This window comes from Macaca thibetana, chromosome 17 (genome assembly GCF_024542745.1).
Source record: "Macaca thibetana thibetana isolate TM-01 chromosome 17, ASM2454274v1, whole genome shotgun sequence".
Classification (NCBI taxonomy): Eukaryota; Metazoa; Chordata; class Mammalia; order Primates; family Cercopithecidae; genus Macaca; species Macaca thibetana.
This window is the reverse complement of record NC_065594.1, coordinates 72,455,321-72,477,334: the sequence shown is the minus strand read 5'-3', so window position 1 is coordinate 72,477,334 and position 22,014 is coordinate 72,455,321. Positions and strand designations below refer to the sequence as shown.

Here is a 22,014-nt window from a genome sequence, read left to right as displayed (position 1 = left end):
ATGACCATAAAGATGGGAACAATAGACAGTGGGGTCTGCTAGAGGGAGGAGAGAAGAAGGGGAGCAAGGACTAAAAAACTACCCGTTGGCTACTCTGTTCACTACCTGGGTGATGGGATCATTTGTATCCCAAACTTCAATGTCCTACAATATACCCACGTAACAAACCTGCATATGTATCCCTTGAATCTAAAATAAAAATTGAAATTATAAGATAATTAATTAATGAAACACCAGAAAATAAAATGAAGCAGGAAAAATAGACACAAAAATAATAACAGTGGGGCTACTCACACTGCATTAAAGCATCAACACAAAACACATGGACAACTCTCTTCACTATCTCAATCTTCATTAGGCTAGTGAATAAAGCAACAGAAAAACTCAAATTGTGTAATTTCATTATCTAGGACACTGATTACTTAGAATCTCTTGTTTCACAGATGGATCCATGCAAAACCTATTGACACAGGGTAGAACAGGTTGCTTTGGGTCCCATTTACCTTCAGAAATGGAAATTATTTCTAAGTGACCATTTGAACAACTAGCGCTGGAAGGCATATGTCTGCTCATATGTTTAAAGCATATTTTATCTGACAACCACTTTTATTTTTAAAATATAAAATAATGTATTATTCCCGAATTATTTCTCTCTATATACTTGCCAATAGCACAGTGAAAATGTGAGACCTTTTTCTTTAACTGGGATGTATCCTAATTCCTCTTTTAAAAAAAAATAATTAAGTGCCTAGTGGTTGGAAATAATGAAACATTGATGAGTAATTAATGGATGATGATGAAGACCACCCCAGACTGTTCTCTTTGGAGGTAAATTTCTAGATCCACAAGCGGTATGTTGCATCAATGAATGAAAGTGTTTAGGTTGTAGCAAGACTGTAATGACACTAGTTTAATTAACTCTGAAATTAAATGGTGATATCAGAGAAAAACTTAACTATCTCTTATCACCAGAATCAATTAAACAGTCATCAATATAACATTATTATAATTAAAGAACTTAATCCTATTTACCACTTCAGATTGAATAGTAAGTTTTTCACTCACTAAAATGAAATCCAGAATACATCTTCTATCTTAGTTTGTCTTTTGATAAAATGTTAGTTTTTCTATATCTGTTAGCACAGACTGATACATGTTATTAAGCAACGGATTTAAACAGTGTAGTTAGTCTAGCATATATTCACGATTTCTTTGTGCAAGCAAGAAAGAATATATTAATCGAGTCCTTTTCAACATAAATTGTATGTCATGCAAGTTAAAATTAAACAGAAAACTGCATTTAAATAAATGTGAAAAATTCAAATAGAAAATGGCTTTTGGAACTCTTTATGTTTAGTCATCTATTATGTTTCTTTTAATAGATTATGTTTAAACTATTAGATAAAAAGCTTAGACAGAACAATTAACACAAAATAGCTTTTTGGGGAGAGGGGCTCCTTTTTAAACACTGTTCAGTATCACGATATCCTATTTTATTTTACATGAGACATTTGTATGGACATATTAATTCTAAAAACCTAAGTGATCTTATAGACTTTATAGATGAAACACAGCAAGAAACAGAAAAAAATAACTGCACTACTATTACTGGCTATATGCTGGGTCTTTAGGAATTTAAGATCACTATAGAAAAATGATATTGATTAGTACCTGCCCATCATCAGACTGGAGTGGGGGAATTTGGTATTTAGAGATCTTTTATTTTCTTCTTGCTATTACACAGTATTATTGAGTTGGTCATCAGTGAACTGTCTTGTGCTTTGAAGCTTCCCTTATATTATGCTACCCCGCTAGGGTACATAATATGATGGTTTACTGTTCAGCAAAATCTTTTGTTTTCATACACAAAAAAGCAATGCCCAGATATTTTTAAACTCAATATGAATGCCATGGTTTTAATGTATGGTGCCATTTTGTAGGCATAAAAGACAAAGTCAAACAAGGCGTGTTACTGTTCTTGATAACTTTACTCACTTTTACAAAACCTCAGAATAGTTATCTGAAAATGTGTAATTCTCCTGGACTGCAATCTAGCCCCCAGACCTATGATGAAGCAAAGCTGATTTAGCAGCATACTGAAGAAATAATGAAATAAAAGGAAGAGGAGCCCACACAGGGTCCTCTTCACTGTGTTTTAGGAGGTCATAATTCTCTGGTTATTAACAGGCAGAGTGTTTCAGAGTTAGAAGAGATATTAAGAAACTAGGAATCTACATCTTCCCTTTTACAGGAAATGATACAAAAGATAATTCTTTGTCATCTCAGTGCCCTCAAACGGCTTCCAGTTCACCATTCAACCTGTAGGTGGTAGAGCGGGAGGGCCTATGTGAGGCCAACAGGCACCAAAAGGACTGAGAGTGGAGAGAATATGGTGGAAGGAGAACACAAACTTCTTGGCAAGAGCCAACATATTGAGGAAATGCCACAAGAAGGAAGTGGTGTGCCTGGGCGAAAAATGCACAGGTTAAGGGTAAAATTCATAAGACATGTTCTGAGGCTTGTAGAATTGCTGAGAGCTGGAGAGCTGGAGAGCTGGTGAGGAGGTAAGAAGCAATCTTGGTAACTATTGCTGTGTTACATGTTTGGACCTTATTTTGAATGTTCTTTGAAGGCACCATGAAGAATTATAGTTATTTCTGAATTCCTATTGGAGGCTAAAACTGCCTTCTTAAACTGTGCAACACATCAGCTACTGTATCAAGGGGTCTCTAAAATTGATAGTTTATAATCATATAAAGAAACATATCAGGAAAGAGAAGATATTCATCTAATGAGTGGATCTCTTCAGTCACAACAGTCAATTTGGATAATGTTATTCACCGGTGCATTCTTCGTTCCTTTCTAATCATCCCCAAGTTTATCTCCTCTGAGGCTCAGCAACAGAGATTGATTTACTGAACTATATAAAAGTAGCTGCTCTCCCGCCACAGAAACTCCAAACCTTCTCTTTTCTTCTAAACTTTCTTTCCTAGTAAAATAATGTAAGGCAATCTTTCTAATATGAAGACAACTTTACTAAATCAGTTGTAGAGAGAGAAGAAAAGCTTGGTTGGTACCAATGATAACACTGCGCAATTATGCATTTTAAAGAAATCTAGAAGTTTCTCTTTATGACCATGTATCCTGTATGGAAATGAATAAATGACTTTTGTATAGTGCTTACTACATGCCAGGCATTATTTTAACTGCATCATACAGTTAACCATTCCATATTTACAATATGTTCAGGAAAGAGATTCTATTGGGATCATTCTTATTTTACATAGAGGAAACTAAGGCATTGAGCATTTAAGTGACTTGTTCAAGTTCACATCTTTGGCAAATGGCAGAGATGGGATACTGAGCCAGAGACCACGCACTCAACCACTACCTATACTGCCTTTGATTTAAAATTACAAAATGTTTCATTAAAATGCCTATTAGTTATTCTTCATATTTACATTATCTTGGCAAGTAATATAATGATCGTATGTAAATAAGTACAGCACAACTTACTGAAAAGAGAAAATTGCTTTGGGTAGCTTGAAAAATACAGTAGACCGTGCATATTATGTTACACTATGACTTCACTGAAGAAGGATTTTACTATAGCTAGTCCCATGCGTAACTATCCAAAGTCACGTCCCAAAGGCAATGCTCGTTCAACAAATGTGGTCCAAATTACAAAGCTTTAATTGCATAAATTATATTTTGAATGTACTTCAGAAATTTGGAATTGTACTTTGGTACTGTAGACATTGCCTACTCCTGTATCCTTAATGACATGGCTGTTAGGATGGGATGTATATATATATATATATGTGTGTGTGTGTGTGTGTGTGTGTGTGTGTGTGTGTGTAGTTTTCTATTTCTCTAACATTTATATTCATTGAGGACAGCTGGCCTTTTCCTGTCTAAAAGTTCACTATGAAATGGACACGTATTTCCTTTGCCTTAAGAATGGCATTTCCCAGCAGCCACAGAAATCATTTTAATTCTCTGTTTCTGAGGCAGAAGGAAGATTTCATGTGTAAAATACGGTGAGACTGTTTCTAAACTGGGACCTTTCCACCTTTTGCCTGGTATGGAGTCTCATCTATGAGCGATGTTGCCAATGTATATGCCAGGGATATAGAGAACCATTATGTTCTGGACTTGTTCCATTTACCCATCTCCTTCTCTCACTACTTCCACTGTGAACATTAATGTGACATCTAATCACAAACCTTAACTGTTTCTCCTGTGGCCAATTCAGAGACTTTCTGGTTTATCTGCTTGTTGAAAAGCAGAAAGGGACCTAGAAATATGTGTGAGGTAGAGGCCATATTGATTTCCAGTATTGGTGTTGGCAGAAATCATGCCACAGACCTTGTAGGCCAAAACCCACAACTGTTGTATGAGGTTCTGTGACGTTGTCACCAGTAGAAATCCAATATTCTCAAATCACAATTATTTGCAGTTATCACAATATATCTCACATCACTGTTTTGTAATCAAAGTAGTCCTTACATTTACAAATAGATTTTATTGTTTCATAGGTTGAAAAAATAAACACAGGTTATATCACAATTTCTTTATATTTTGCTAACAATATTTAAGATAATTGCCTTACTTAATGATTGTCCTTCATTTATGCCACTAAAGTCATATCCTGGGTAACAAACAAAAAGGTCAGAAATCACTGCTAAAAAGCGATATCCTGTGGAAAAAGGGAGTGGAAAAACAAGTGAATCCAAAGCCTTTTCTGCTTGCATTTTTGAAATTAATGCTGACCTCTTGGGTGCCTGAAGAGAAGGAACAGAGTTTTTCATGTTCTTTTGTGTGATGATCAGTCAGATGTAGTCAGATGAGGAGCAGTGGAGAGGTTCCAGAAACAAACTTTATTGTGCTCACAGGCCCTGCACACAGTATACATGAGATACCACATGGGACCACGTGGAAAAAACACCAGGGTTGTCAGAAGACAGAAGACAAGAGCAAGGGGAAAGTTTAGGCTGAGCCTTTGAGTTTCCCCTGGCAAGGTAAGTCAGGGTGGCCAGCTTAGGATTAGCTAGTTCAAATGACATTAGTGGGCTCCAAGCAACAGGATGGACCTTAGTCACCTGGTACCTCGCCCTGGCCCTGGGATGATTCAGGCAAAAGAATATTGCCTGTTGGGGTGTAAGAGCCAGATAGGGGAAGGCTGGCTCTGGATTGTTTCATGTGCAAATGAAAGGTGTCCTCCTGGCTAGCTAGGCCTTTCTAAGAATGGAGGAGCGGCAGGAGGGGCAGTCTCTCCTCAGACAGAAAGGATTTTTTATTTATTTATTTATTTATTTATTTATTTTATTATTATACTTTAAGTTCTAGGGTACATGTGCATAACGTGCAGGTTTGTTACATATGTATACTTGTGCCATGTTGGTGTGCTGCACCCATCAACTCGTCTGCACCCATCAACTCGTCATTTACATCAAGTATAACTCCCAATGCAATCCCTCCCCCCTCCCCCCTCCCCATGATAAGCCCCGGTGTGTGATGTTCCTCTTCCTGAGTCCAAGTGATCTCATTGTTCAGTTCCCACCTATGAGTGAGAACATGCGGTGTTTGGTTTTCTGTTCTTGTGATAGTTTGCTGAGAATGATGGTTTCCAGCTGCATCCATGTCAAAGGATTTTTAATTCCAGATCCCTGAGGAATCGTCACACTGTCTACCACAATGGCTGAACTAGTTTACAGTCCCACCAACAGTGTAAAAGTGTTCCTATTTCTCCACATCCTCTCCAGCACCTGCTGTTTCCTGACCTTTTAATGATCACCATTCTAACTGGTGTGAGATGGTATCTCATTGTGGTTTTTATTTGCATTTCTCTGATGGCTAGTGATGAGGAGCATTTTTTCATGTGTCTGTTGGCTGTATGAATGTCTTCTTTTGAGAAGTGTCTGTTCATATCCTCTGTCTACTTTTTGATGTGATTGTTTCTTTCTTGTAAATTTGTTTGAGTTCTTTGTAGGTTCTAGATATTAGCCCTTTGTCATATGAGTAGATTGCAAAAATTTTCTCCCATTCTGTAGGTTGCCTCTTCACTCTGATGGTAGTTCCTTTTGCTGTGTAGAAGCTCCTTAGTTTAATTAGATCCCATTTCTCAACTTTGGTTTTTGTTGCCATTGGTTTTGGTGTTTTAGACATGAAATCCTTGCCCATGCCTATGTCCTGAATGGTAGTGCCTAGGTTTTCTTCTAGGGTTTTTATGGTTTTAGGTCTAACATTTCAGTCTCTAATCCATCTTGAATTAATTTTTGTATAAGGTGTAAGGGAGGGATCCAGTTTCAGCTTTCTACTTATGGCTAGTCAGTTTTCCCAGCACCATTTATTAAATAGGGAATCCTGGGGCAGGAGTATATACCCAAAGGATTAAAAATCATGCTGCTATAAAGACACATGCACACGTATGTTTATTGTGGCACTATTCACAATAGCAAAGACTTGAAACCAACCCAAATGTCCATCAACGACAGACTGGATTAAGAAAATGTGGCACATATACACCATGGAATACTATGCAGCCATAAATAAGGATGAGTTCGTGTCCTTTGTAGGGACATGGATGAAGCTGGAAACCATCATTCTCAGCAAACTATCGCAAGAATAGAAAACCAAACACTGCATGTTCTCACTCATAGGTGGGAATTGAACAATGAGAACCCTTGGACACAGGAAGGTAAACATCACACACCGGGGCCTGTCGTGCGGTGGGGGGAGGGGGGAGGGATAGCATTAGGAGATATACCTAATGTAAATGATGAGCTAATGGGTGCGGCACACCAACATGGCACATGTATACATATGTAACAAACCAGCATGTTGTGCACATGTACCCTAGAACATAAAGTATAATAAAAAAAAAAGGATTTTTAAAATGTCAAAACATCATAGTATGCAAAAAATAGTATACCCGCCCCCACACCCCAACACACACACACACACACACACACACACGCACACACACTCACTACAAATAGCATCTGACGCAAGTCAGGGTAGCTGTTCAGATGCTGACATATCACTGCTTATACATGTATTTTTAGCTCACCTCTTTCATCATTGCATTATATGCTTTTCCATTAAATCTAAGGAATCTCCACCTCTTTAAAGACATCGTGCTGAAGTTGTCCCTTTCATTTTCATCTGTTACCGGGTGATGTATGCTTCTGTAGTTCTGAGGGGAAATAATCTAAGCACCAAGGGTGGGCCTTGGTCTCTTGCTGGCTGAGCAGGATTTGAAAGAGGAGGTCCTAGTCTTTTAGACACAATGTCCGGTGGAGTGGAAAACTGTTACTACAAGAGTATTTTTTGATGCTTGCTCCCTGCTGATCATGCCTGAAAACACCTTCTAGAAATGTGATGTGTCAGAAGGGAACTCTGCCATGCTGACTTCACAGCACCAGGATCACAAGGAGCTCTAAGACACTTCGGGGGTTTAGTATACCACTGCCTGCATGTGGTGAGAAGATACCAATATTTATTCAGGTATTTGTTTTATCTTTTTTTCTATTACTATATGTGCTAAATAATGTTGTCCTAGGCTATGTTCCAAGGGTTAGCAACAGAGTTTACTTTGTTTCCTGAGTCTTATATCTACGATCTTAAGAAGTGTACAGAAGAATCACCTGTAACACTAAAACCATACACATACCTTCCCTGCTTACCCCAGTGATATTCTGATTTCAGAGACATTGGAGGTTTTCAAGAAACCATGTTTTTAAAAAGGTGCATATATAACAAACGTAACCCTAACTGAGAAAACTACCTTACTGAATTCATAAATAAACTCTTATATCATTTTGATTATAATAATTGCACAAATGCATATAATACTTGGATGGCATTGGTTAATATTTTATGCAGTTATGTGCACTTTTGTGTAACTTTTGGGAAAAAAATTACAAAATAACCAACCCTGAAATATGTCATTTGCATATGTTGCATATGTTAATTTATTAGCAATTATTAGAAATGCATACATTAACTTTAAAGAATGAAGAACATTGAGATAATCATTGTAATTTATGTATTGCATTTATAGTCCAAGTCTGTATAAAAATATAGCTTCCTTTAATTGAAAGAATTCTCCTTATCAGCTTTCCCGAAGTCCTGTATGCTTGATTTACTGCCAATTATGCCACAGATCTCTAAATAGCAGTTATCTTTTATCTAATATTTCCATTGCCAGTGTTAATCTTCTCTTGATTTTCCAATTACCTGTTTTCTTGATGATGTAAGTAAGTCTTCTTTTAGTACCTTGGATCCCACCCATCTTGTTGCTCTCATGAACTCCAGACTCTTTGTATTTATCATTTCCTTTTTTATCTGGATATAGACTGTAATTGTATTTCTCAAATACAGTCTTGATTAAATGTCAAGGAACATTTTCTGATATTCTAGGTACTGTTCCAGACTCTAGAGATGTGGAGTCCTAGTTCTCTGAGACCAAACAAGCAGTTACAGTACCATGTGACAGCTGCAATAATCCAGCTAAGCCTAAGTGCTGATTGAGCATGACTCTGTGCAGGCTTGCCAGGGGAGTTGATTCCTGAGCCAATTTACAATCATTAGTGGAAGTTAGGCGTTCACAACTCTGACTTATCCACTTGTATATCACCAGCCCCCTATATGGTACTTGTCTCTGACACAGAGTAGATGTTCGATAAATGTTAAATTTAATTGAAGAATGAGGAAAACATAGACTTTTTAGCAACTGAAAATAATTATCTGGGTTTGAAGATAGACTGCAATTCATGAAAAAGTTTAAAAATGTATTTGAAAATATGCCAGGGGGTTTAAAATGAATTTGCATGCTACACAGGGTGTTTACATTGTATTTTAAGATGAGATTCCAATTAGGGGTACCGTATTATCTAATTTACTTTTTATAATGTGCATTTGGGCTTCTTTTACGAAGTTTGATGTTACAAAAAGGCTTATCAGTGCTCCTCCCAAAGTCCTACTAAAGAATCAACGTAGCTTTTAAAAAAATCCAACTTTAGCCACATCAACATGGTGAGACAGAAACACAAATGTTTAAAAATCTCCAAAAATGTTGATGCTATCACTGATCAAGCTGCATTGAGAGAAACAATTGGTCATCTATTTAGACTTACATGACAAAAAAGACAAACTTGGTCCATCAAAAGGGTCCAGAAAAGCACTATATCCCTCCACAAGATCCCCTACACACACTTTTTTCTCCTCTCAGAGATCCTAAAATTGTGCTAAGAACAAAAAAATAAATATCAGGGGTAGTCAATCCTGTTATCTGATGACTGATGACTACTGCAAAGATTAAAACATTCCCCATGTCTCTCCTTTCCTTCTCTCTTGTTTTACAGTTGGCAATAAGACGCACTTTTCCTCTCCTGTTTATAGGGGAATACTTTTTAAAAAACACTTACATACCAGAGGATAACATATAGACTATCTCAGCACGTTCAAAAGAGCAGAAATTGTACAGGTGACATTTCAGACCACAGTGCAATACAACGAAAGATGATTAACACCATTTTAAGAATAGATGATGATCTATAACAAAAGGTTAGTACAAATTTAATTGCTCACTGGATGGGCAATGGCTTTCTAAGAAGGTAATTTTAGAAATAAAGGAAAAAATTACTACATTAAAAAATGTGGTTGAACACTTGTCTTTGCTCTCTGGCAACTTTTGCTTGTTACGAAAAAGCACCTATCACATTTATGTTGAGACTCGGTGTTTTCATGTCTGCATTAACTAACATTTTGTAAGTTCATTGAAGATAGCAACTGTGTACCTTGGGTCTCTACATACTGCCTGTCACATGATGGATATTAATAAATATCTCATCCAAGACTTTTTCTAAAATAACACTTGAAAACAGAGAAAATGTCAACAAACATAAAAATAATATTTTCAAGTTAAAAAGACTAGTACTCTAATAGAAAAATGGTTTTAAAAGTCCAGTCTATTCAGATAGCTAAATTATTAATAAACTATTTCTAAATGTTTAGTCTCCTGCGATTAAATAAGTAAAAACTAGATCACACAGATTTTGTTTAATAAGTTGGCAGATGTATACATTGTTTTACAGGGTGATGGTGTGCATATGGATTCATTACAATCTTCCTGGAATACTTGTAAAAAGAAAAAGCAGGAGATATTTTACCACCATTACAAAACAAAAACAAAACAGAAACCCAATCATATTATTTATTGCCCCATATAAATTCCAAATACTCAATTTGCAGGAAATAAAGGGGAGTATAGAAATATCTATTCATGAATAAAATCAAATAAAGTTACTAAAAGTGATTCAGCCATAGCTCAGGAAGATTACTTATATTATTCTTCATGTTCTCCACTATAGTATACACTTGTATATGAAATACATTTCCTACTTGTAATGTTATAGACTTAATACTCTCCTTCTTCTTGGCTGCACTCTAATCTATTACTCTAATAGATTTCACTAAGTCAAGAATGCAACCCATGTTCAGATGTATTTTTCTACTATAGGGAATATATATATGTGATATATATATTTTAACATATTTATTAAATATATCTATATATTGTATTAATGTATAAATTTATATATTCATATATTGTGCTTATGTTTTATTCAATATGTGCTTTCATTCTAAAAGCCTATATTCTTATATGTCTAATTTTAAATTAAAATGGAAAATACATTACATGCATTTACTTTATCTTATATATTTATATAATTTTATTTGTATTAACAGAGAACATTTTCAATGTTAATGGTATATCATTTCTTCATTTCAGACTTTATTAAAATTTGTCCTGTTTTCAATTAAGTAGGTTTTTGTTGCATATGTTTATAAGATTAAGTCATTTGCTTTATTTCTAAATTGAGCTAAATGTTTCATTACCAAATAAAGAATGGACATTTCACTTTTGCTAAGTAATTTTAAATATCTTTCAGACTATCATTTAAATCTTATTTTAAATATATTTCAATGAGGATTTCTAAAGTTCATCATTGCTTGCTTTTCTGAAATACACCCTATTTAATCAGGATGTCTTATTCTATCAATAAATTGCTGCTGTTGATTTGGTAGTATTATCTAGCATTTATACATACGTTCATAGTGAGAATTTGGTAGAGACAGATAATGTGTATGTACCTTCTTACAATGTTATTGGAATTTACATTCCATGATGTTCATATGTTTAGTGTACAATTTCCTGGTTTTTAGTATATTAATACAGTTGTGCAAATACCACCATAATCTAATTTTATAAGATTTTTGTAATCTCCAAAAAGAAACCTTGTACCAATTAGCAGTAACTCCTTATTTCCCACTTCCGGATTTTAAACAGTGCCAGAACATAGAGAAAATTTTTTAAAAATCTCAAAACTTACATGAGGTTATGAAATTGTAAAAAAAATACCCCAAATTATCCACTAATTGTAGATTTAACAGATCTCATACATACAAATTTCCTTGCCTTGTAACTTCATATATACATATACATTAATTTTATAGACTGTTATCAAATATATCTTTCTATATAATCTTTTCTATCACATTTTCAAATATGTAAAATTTTATTTAATATTTTATATAATATTTCATATATTTTGTTTATCTTTAGTTGTGTAGTTTTTCTCTTTCCTCATAGTAATAGCATCTCCTTTATTTCTGTCTTGTTTATATTTGAAAAATAATTTATTGTTTGTTAGCTTTTTCAAGTAAATAATTTTGGGGATGAATTTTTGTTTCACTAAGTTTTTAAAATAATTCCTGAACATTTAATTACATTGGATTATTATTCTTTTTTTTATCTCTAGCTTGTTGTGTTAAATCTATAGAGGTAGGAAAATATAATCAAAACACATAAATCAAAATTAAAAGTATGATGTAGTTGGCTTTTTTTTGCTCTTAATTTTCACCATTAGGTTTTCTACATTTTTGATGCTATTGAGAATCAGTATGCATCACTGTTATACTCAAAAGAAAAGAACCATTATTTTTTAAAATTTCACTTGAATGAAAAGACAGAGGGTGATTTATACATAGAAGAGTACACAGCAGGATACTTTGATTCATATGTAACTTTCCAAGCCATTGGTGATATGGTTGTTTTGATGAATATGTTAACTATTTGAAATGTACAACTTCTACCTCTGTTATCAAATAATGTGAGCATAATGTATCCTGACTCTTTCTCTTACTCTGCCTCTTACTGAACCACGATTGTGGGCAAATTTTATTTTGCCTTCTCTTGTATATTGTTTGAATATGTATGCATAAATGTATGAATTATATGTCTTCTGAAATCACAATAAGAGCTACAAAAATATTTTTACCATTTTGGTTAGGACTATATTTGCCTCTGAGAAGGAATGAGTCATGTTGTCAAATGACATCATCATAAATGTGTGACGCCATTAAATATAAGGTATGTAGATTATGAGATACATTGGGTGAACTATTAAAAAGTTAACTGAGGAATTCCTGTGGATACTGGAGAGGAAAGCAGGACACAGGCTGTGGCCCACATAAATTTTTCCGTGTTTGTACAAAGTTGAAGAAACTAGAGATTTTGAAAGACAAAACATTCAAGGTTCTACAAAATTGTCAGCTGGTAAAGAGCACTTTTGCTCAGAAAGATTGAGTCACTTGCTTTGATCATGTGATTTAGCTGTCAGACAGTTCCTCTCTGTTCCCTCGGCTTGGATATATTCCACATATCTACCTTCTACAGCCCTATATGGTCCCATGCTCAGGGCAAGTTGAGTATGGCTTGAGGGTGCAACTGGGGACATTACCATATAATTTCATTGAAAGCCTACATTTTGTATAGATTTGTATCATAATGTCTACATGTCAAAAGGGCTACTTCCAGGTATCTAGCTGAAATTCTAAAGTTTCTGACATTAGAATAGCAATAGAAAATAAGAGTTTAGTTAGTTAGTATAATCATCTAGGTGAGAAATTATGAGGACTAAAGTCATACAGTAATGGCATAGGCGATGGAACAGAAATTAGTTTTGAGAACAAGTTAAAACTAACAGGTTTGATACCGGGCTAGAGTTCATATTGGATATGATGGGCTAGAGGTTAAAGTCGGTATTATCGAACAGTTTTCCGTGTTAGAAGAAAAGTTTTCTGAAGGCTGTATTTATTGATATTGAACAATAAATTCAGAAACAAATGGCAGAAATAAAAATGGTAACATAAATTATGCAAATTTTGACTTTATGCTTCTCGTGGGTTGAAATGATTAGGAGGTATGTAGATACCTATTCTAGAAATGAGAAGAATAAAATGGACTGGAAGTATCTATTTGGTCTAATCAAAACGGTCATAAATAAAGCCTTCAGAGTGTAATTATTTCAGCCATGGAGAGTGAATAAAGTGAGAAGAAAAGAAAGTAAAAGTAAGAATCTTTAGAAGTAAGAGAGAACCCTTTGAAGAAGACATAGAAGTTTCAAAGTAGAAAGAACAGAGAGATAATCTTGGAAACTAAGGACACATCAATGAAAGGAGTGATCAACAATGTTTAATATTTCAAACAGGTTAAATTATTTAAAAACTAGAAAAGCATTTCTTGGACTTAGACTCCTAGTAGACACAGTGAAATAGCCAAGAAATCTACTGAGTATGTGAGTCCTGGATGGAGAAATCACTGAGTGGAGACATCAATGCAGAGCATGGAAATGAAAGAAAATTATTTCAAAGTGATGAACTAACCCAAAATTCTTTTAAAATTCATGACGTCTTGTGAAATAATTAACATTCTGATGTCACTGGCAAATTTGAGCCTTACCACTGGTTTAGTCTTTAAGCAATTTTTTTGCATTTATCCTCCTCTTAGAAAGTAACTTAGCTTTTTTTTTTTTTTAATTTTCTTGCTCTTCAAATATAAAATTGACTCTTCTGAAATTTCACAAAGTGAGAAAATATGATTCCTGCAGATCTGACAGATATCTTATCTGTCATTCTTCCTCTTCTTCCTCTTCCTTTCCTTCTTCCTCTTCCTTTTCTTCTTCCTTTTTCTCCCTCTCCTTCTCCTTCTTCTTCTTCTTTTTTTCTGTTAATCCTTATTTTGTGACCTCTCTGTGAGACCATATATGTGCTTTTAAGGGCAAGGATTGTAACATTTCTCTCAGTACTTACAGCACTGGAAAAGCTGCCCCCATTTCAGTATGGGTTTGTTGAAATGGAAATTTTTGATAGGCATTATTCTCTTCCTTCACTCTTCACACTTACTTTAAGTTAGTATTTTCAAGACGGTTTTGTGAAATATTACACCAAATTCTCAAAGTTAAAAATGGATTTTCATTAAACAAGTTTGGGAAACAATTTACAGTATTTTGCTTTTTGGAGATTTTTCATTTTACACTAGCACAGTAACATCTCAGAGAAGTACTGACTATTTTAGTATGTTAAATTAATGCATATTAGTATCTTGTAGTACTAATTGGAAAATTATAAAATCTTTAAACAGCTAAAAGTTATTTCCAGTTTGCCCTTCAGGGAAAGTCTTGAGAGACTTGCTTGACTTCTTTTCTTTCTTTCACCAACTGGCCTACATTTTGATTAGTTTTCTATTTCCATAGAGAGTTTCATAATTCCTTTTGTTTGTTTGTTCTTCTCACATTATTCTTACACAGGCAGTATTTCTTCTTACACCTCCAACCTCCTACTGTTTCTCAATACCAAATGAGCTTAACATCTAGACTTCATCTCCAGATCCCTTATGTTTCACCCCAGTGAAGCAATTTTCATGCTCTGCCACACCAAATCTAAATCAAAATAAAAACAGGTTGCTTTCTTCTTGTCTTTACACTAAGCATTTATCTGACTCTTAGTAGCCCCTTCAGATGAAATTATATTCCCATGTGAAAGTAAATTATAGGAGTTCTCTGCTTTTGCAAAGTAAATGACTTTGGAGAAATTTTTTAGTTGCTAAGCATCTCAAATTTCGCTGTTATTCAAGATTTTTTTTCCTTTGAAAATATCTGGTTAATCTGACCAGTTCTGACTTTTAAGAATTTAAGAAGGCTTTTGAAATCTCAATTTGTATTTAATTATTTTCTTTCTATTTTTTTTCTTTTTGGCTGCCTGTTTTTAGATTACCAGTGTCTATGGTAATTGTCATAGTTTGGGTGAGGGAGGGACACAAAAAAATCTTAAACTCTCATACATTGGGCTGCACTGTGGGCTTCAATTCTTCAATCTTTTGGTTTCATAATATAAATAAATTCTCTCTGTTTCAGAATAAAAATGATTCTGGTCCTTGGAACGTAAGTATGAATATAACTAATACAATTATCACAAAATCTGAACAGCATTGTTTTCTGCATATCCTGTGCTCAACATTGTAGTTAAAGCTCTATTTGATTACGTTCCAAGAGTAGATGTAATGGGAGTCTAACTCAAACATCGGTAGAGATATTAATCCTTTGGCTTTTTCTAAAAGATGAGCTTAAAAATAAACAAACCAAGGCAAAATAAAAACAATAAAAACAGATGGGCATATGTTTGTTTTCTGCCTCACTGATCCAAATATTGTCAGGATAATAATTATGTTGAATATGCTGCTGTTGTTGCTGCTGATAATAATGTATACACATATTGATATATCTTTCCAAGTGACATCAATCAAGTAGTTTTTACATAAGAAAGAACTGCATGAATCTTCAGTGTACCTTTACTTAGTTTTGACAAACATGTATACCTAAACATGAGCCAAAATATAGATTCCAAACACGTTTTTTAATACTTCTTTTTCAGGTCTTATATAGATGATACCTGCCATTGGACCATGTTACTTGCCACATATTTCTTTACTTTTGGCCTCTGCATCCTGATTGAAAATCAAGACAAGAGAGATCCATTTTAATACCTAGTTTTTTTTCTGTAATTTGATAAAATTAATTTATAGTCTCACCTTCACTTCATGCAGGCCATAAATTTGATAGATATTACTAACTGCTCTTCAAAATGGCAAAGGTATTATCAGAGACATATATACTGAATAGAGACAACATAATTATTTGGGGCTAAAGAGCTCAATCCCATGGAGTAATTTAAGGAATAATGTAGATTGTAGACCTGGATAATAATGCTTCCTTCTTACTGAGAATGCATTAAAACATTAAGATTCTTATATGTTCATTTTAAAAATAGTAATTCTATTATTGGAATGAAATAATACATAAATATATATCAAGTAATATAAATTGAATCAAATTATATGTAGAAATAAAAATTTCACAACCTATAGATTTAAAATACTTAAAATCAAAACCCTGAAAATAAGTCTTTGAAGAATAGATATCTCTGGCTTAAGAAACAGGGGGAAACATTCAGTATACTTGAATTATAGTTATCAGTAATATTACATGTTACAGATAAATAGCTATATCAAACCTCCAAGATCAAAGTATACAAAAAAGAATTTTGTGTGTGTGTGTGTGTGTGTGTGTGTGTGTGTGTGTGTTTGGTAAAAGAAACTTTCCCCCTTTTACCCCTACCTTCCTGTCTAAAACTCTTATTTAAAAGAGAAATTTATAAAAATTACTTGAAATCAGAAAGTCAAATGAGTAAAAGACAAATTGTTTGAGGATATAAAATGGAAGGATACTTTATTCTTAGCAGACTTAATTTTCTCCTCTGCTGTTAATGGGCAATAACTACTAGTTTGTTTTTGTTATTTTTCTTGAAGGAGGCATTATTCTCATTTGCTGAACATTCAAACATTATATGTACTAGTGCATGACGGCCATCTATACAAATATTAAGTCATCTCAGTGCCAGGAAGTGGCATGAGACATAGTGAAATATATAGATAAATGTTAAATTGACTTGGCTTTGACTCAAGTCTCTGAACAAAGGTGAACTCTGCCTTCAAACCCATAGAGTGAACAGCTTGCAAAGAGGTAGACCCCAATTTGTTTTTCTTGAATGTAAATTATTACCTTCAGTCAAAGATACTTTTTAAAAAGAGGAAATAAAGATCTTTCATAACCTGCAGTGTCAGAAAAATAAAAAAGGTTTTCTATCTCTGTTAGCATGACTAAATAAGTAATTAAGCCACACAGAAATTAGCTGCAGTTTAGTAGGTATAGTTCCATTTCCTATTTTTTCTTTGATCTGATGTGTTGAGTCAGAAACAAGTATAATACTCTTATCTTTGCAGAATGGACCTTATTCAATAAAGCTCACAACTTCAAGAGGTCCCTATAGTTAACCAATTGGTTTATTCATTCTCTATCTTGTTTTTACCTTTTTCATTTCAAAAATGAAAGCACTCATATTTTAAATATAGCCAGAAAAAAATAGTGGTTATTAGAAAGGCTGCCCATTGGAGATATTTTATCATCTATTCTAAATGCTGATCTCTAAACTTCATGTACATTGTACCACCTGTCATCTTCAGTATTTATAGTGTTTTAAAAAATTTTTAATATATTTTTTCAATTTTTGTGGGCACATGCTAGGTGTATGTATTGATGGGGCATGTGAGATGTTTTGATACAGGCATACAATGTGAAATATGCACAGCTTGGGGAATGGGTTATCAATTTGTAGGGCAGATTTGATATTAACAAAGTAGACCAAGAAATAAAACCAAGAAATAAGAATTCTGAGAAAAGTAATGGAAAGGTTAAGGTGTTGAGATTATACCATATGAAGAAGAAAATATTTAAGCAAAGTGGGGATAGTTTTAAAGTTTTTGTCTTCACTTTTCCACATAAAAATGTGTATATATTTGGCTTAATACACAACACATTTTACTCATACTTAGTATTTCTAAATATTGTAATTATCATTACTTTTTAAAGCTCTTGTGTGTGAAATTTGGCAAACACCAGAAAGAAAGGCTTGGAGATTTTATTGCTGGCAATTATTAAAATAAACATTATTGTTATTTGTTTAGCATAACTTAAATATGATATATTTTATTTTGTTTGTTGACATTATATAATTTATATTTTTTAATATACAGGTATTGCCTAGTATATGAGACCATTCATGTCATTTTGATACCATTAATTCTGTAATTCTTCCTTGGTATATTTACTTTTAATATTTTATTTTCTTTAATTAAAAATGATTTTTCCCACTTAAGCCAACCACGTTTTCTGTCTTCATCAATTTTTGTGTCCTTTGCCTGAACAAAGAAATTTACAGGTTTATCTCAACTTTTATGTTCAATTTTAAAAGAATAATAGCCATAATAATTTTTTTTAATTGTCAATTTTTTAACTAAAAATAATTTCCCATTACCAACAAGGAACTACGAATAGAATACGAAGGTTTTTCACAATTGGTTTTATGCTCTTTTGGAGGCAGGTTTAAATGCTAAATTGCTATATTAATTATAGAGAAGAATGGATCCTGAAAGGCTGGCTGTCTGGGGCTATCCTATCAGAGCATAATTAATTTATCCAGTCTGAAGTTGACAGGTGCACAATGTATAAGAAGAGAATTCCTTTAAAATTCTGCTGTTTTATTCCTGGCAACTCATTCTGAATTTCTCCGATGAGTCACTGAAGGAAACTTCCTTCCTTCCACATCTGCCTCCAGTGACTAAGCCAGCTGAAAATAAACAGGTAAAAATACCTCAAACATCTGCATCAACTTCAGGACTTTGTGAATAGCAGAAAATTTGGAGTCATGTCATTCACAGATAAAGTCTTTCCTTGCAGTTAAATTTTTCTCTAAAGTACTTGGGAAAAGTATATTCCTTCACTGATCAATTTTATGTTTATTATTATTTTAGGTCATTATTTCTCAATTCCTTTTTATAAAAGGAAGTACAATTCATTTTCACTAACATTAATATTTTCCTTTTAATCCAATTGCTCTTTCATTTTCTCATTAAAAAACAACACAACCAGTCTATTTTCCCCCAAATGTGAATGCACCTAAATCATAATGCAAATATATCTTCTGAAATAATAAAATTTCTTAGCTCTCAATGATAACTTTTTTTTAACTTTACCCCCCCTCCATTCACATAAGAAAGGAAAAGATGATCCTGAAACAAATGGAGAAATTATCTGAATAATGTGGAAACTAAATTTCAGTATCAAGCAAGGGATTTCAGTTCACATATTTAGTGTAAGCTTCTTTCCAAATAATAAAGAAGAAATAAAAATAAATTATGTTTCACTATTAATACAACAAAAAAAAATTGGCCCTAGATTGGTGGGCCCAAAATGAGGGAAGAGCCAGCTGCCTCAGGGATTATTTGATACATGAGTTGGGAAAACAAACAAACCAATGATCAACACCAGTAGGGTTTTAAGACAGTAAGAGCTGAGAAAAACAAAACAAAATCAAAGCAGAAGATAAAAACCATCAACAATAACATCCAAATCAAGTCTCCTAAAAAACTGTCACACAGAAAATTCCTCCAGTTCCATTCTGGCAAGAAGGCATATTTAAATATTCCTTTGAGCAATGTCACATTTTTATGAGACAATTCCCCAAGTGGGCTTTTGTTGTTACAAAAATGTTAAGAAAACACCTTTCTATTAAATGCCAATGTATTTCCAGAGTTTCTATGAGTCTGGGATGAGGCTGCAGAAACAGTTTGCTCCTGGCTTACCTAGCACCTTTCAAATGCTTTTTTTACTGTTAATTATCACAACCAGAATGGGTGGTTATGGAAATACTATCAAGTCTACAAGTGAACCCAACATCATGGAAAACTGAGGTTATAAATCACACCTGCCTCTCAAACCAGGTTTGGTATAATTAACAGTTTATATTAGTCAATATGACAAAGTAACTTCACTTATTTAATATGCATTCACTACATCCAGGGTACTTCTATTTGGCATTTTGAAATTTAAGTTTGGCAATGTAGTATTTTTTTTAAAGCAAAACAAAGCAAACAAAGCAATATAGCCCAACAACATAACATTAGCACATATTTTGATATGTATTCAGAAACTGGAGAATCTTTTGCCTAAACTATACATATGAGATGCATTCTTACGTTGCAAAGGGTAAACTGCAATAGTTAAAAAATAACATTTAAAAAAAACATGTCAATTTTAAATATATAGAAAGAGTCTTAGAGAGGCCTATTTTGGAGCCTAAGTAAAATATATGGAAAATAAAACATTTAGATGAAAATTCTTCATCTTCCTTGCATTAACAAAATTGGAAAATAAACCTTCACCTAATATTAAGGTATCCATCTGCGATTTCAAATCCTTTCCCTTGTGAGAGGGAAATAAAGTAAAATCTTATTTATGAAGTTCAGATAATTACCCAGACATTTGTTTGCTAGGCAAGAAAAAAGCCCTTAGTGCTCATCCTCCCCACAAAAACAGCCAAAACAACAAATAAACAAGTACATTTTTGTTGAAAATTAAAAAAAGGAACACACCAGAGGTCATCAAAGGAGTAGCAGAAATCCTGTAGAGCGACCCATGATAGCCACAATGAGAACAGAAGGGAACGTCTAGTTTTTATCACCCCATCCCCCAGGGGGAACCAGCTCAAGCCAGAAGCTTCTCCCTCAGAGGACAGGGTGAGCAGAAAGACTCCAGCAGCCTTTTTGACCACCTTGGGCACTTCCAGTCTTTACCACTGGAAAGCCCTGCAGTCCGTGTAGGCACTAAGCCTGGTTGGAGGAGCTCCCTGGAATCCACACAGCTGTTTTATCCTTGGAGAAGCTGGCACCATGTGCCAACCCTGGCTGCTGGCACAACGTATGCCCATGTTAGAACTCAAACTACTACTAGAGTGTGTCCTGCTCCACAGCCATTGTCCATGGCATCCTTCCATGCCAGAGGCTTAGCTGCCACTGAACAAACCCCATCCCATGGCTCCATATCCATGAGCCAGTTTGCTACTCTAACTACACTTCCCAGTCACTGCTGCACATGGTGCCTTGAGATCCCAGCTATAGCTGTGCACTCTCTCCTCTAAAACCAGTGCCTTGGCAGAGCCTCTCCTTCTATCCTTCCCAGTAAATGCTGTGCCCTAGACTTTATGCTGAAACTAAAGTGGCATCCTGTATCCTAGGAAAATGATGCCATTGTCACTCAGAGTAGTCATCTCCCCTATGCCTGAGCTGAAGCAGTATCCTACTTTCTGGGAAAATAGTACCTTGGATACCCAGAGCAGTCACACTTCCCCTACATGCTTAAGTCACCAGAAAAAAAATCAAAATAAATATTTTAAGGAAACTCATTGAGACACAAGAGAATACAGAGACAAATTCAACAAAATCAGAGAAACAATTCATGATCTGAATGAGAAATTTAACAGAGATATGTAGGTTAAAACAAAATAAAAAGAAATCATGAGTTGAAGAATTTCATGAATAAAATAAAATTTAAAAACACACACAATTGAGAACTTAACAGACTAGATCAAGCAGAATAAAGAATTTCTGAATTTGAAGACAGGTATTTTGATATGATCCAGGCAAATAAATAGAAAAAATTAATTTAAAAAAATGAAGGAAGCCTACAGGAGTTGTGAGACAGCATTAAACAAGCAAATATTTGTATTACAGGAGTTGCAGAAGATGAAGAGATGAGAAAAGGCATGCAAAACTTATTTAATGTAATTAATACTGAAAACTTCCCAAATGCTGAGAGAGATATGGGCATCTAGATTTAGGAAACTCAAAGATATGCTAATAGATTCAATCCAAAAAAGTCTTTTCTGAGGCATAATATAGTCAAATTTCTAAGACAAAAAGAGAATTCTAAAAACAGCAAGAGAAAAACATCAAGTCACCTATAAAGGAATCTTTATTAGACTAACAGCAGATTTCTTAGCAGAAACCTTACATGCCAAGAAAACATGGAATGATATATTTAAAGTACTGAAAGAAAAAAAAAAAAAACTGCGAGTCAAGAATACTGTACCTAATGGAAATACACTTCAGGAGTGAAAGATAAAGTCTTTTCCAGACAACCATTTTGCAATAATTAATTACAAGTAGGCTTGCCATACAAGAAATGCGCAAGGGAATCTTACATCTGGAAGGGA

The 22,014-nt window shown here is 34.1% G+C and overlaps 1 protein-coding gene and 2 long non-coding RNA genes across 4 annotated transcripts in view; 1 reads left to right on the top strand and 2 right to left on the bottom strand.

Annotated features, from left to right (window-relative positions):
- Positions 1–22,014, bottom strand: part of GPC5 (glypican 5) — a 1,466,403-nt gene that overhangs the window by 291,989 nt on the left and 1,152,400 nt on the right. The window lies entirely within an intron of this gene.
- LOC126940792 (uncharacterized) overlaps positions 1–22,014 on the bottom strand; it is a 288,273-nt gene that overhangs the window by 51,463 nt on the left and 214,796 nt on the right. The window lies entirely within an intron of this gene.
- The window catches only part of LOC126940793 (uncharacterized), a 33,430-nt gene continuing 18,803 nt past the window's right edge, over positions 7,388–22,014 (top strand). Inside the window, exon 1 of the long non-coding RNA XR_007720920.1 lies at positions 7,388–7,509. This is a non-coding gene — a long non-coding RNA (uncharacterized LOC126940793). The remainder of the gene's footprint in view (positions 7,510–22,014) is intronic.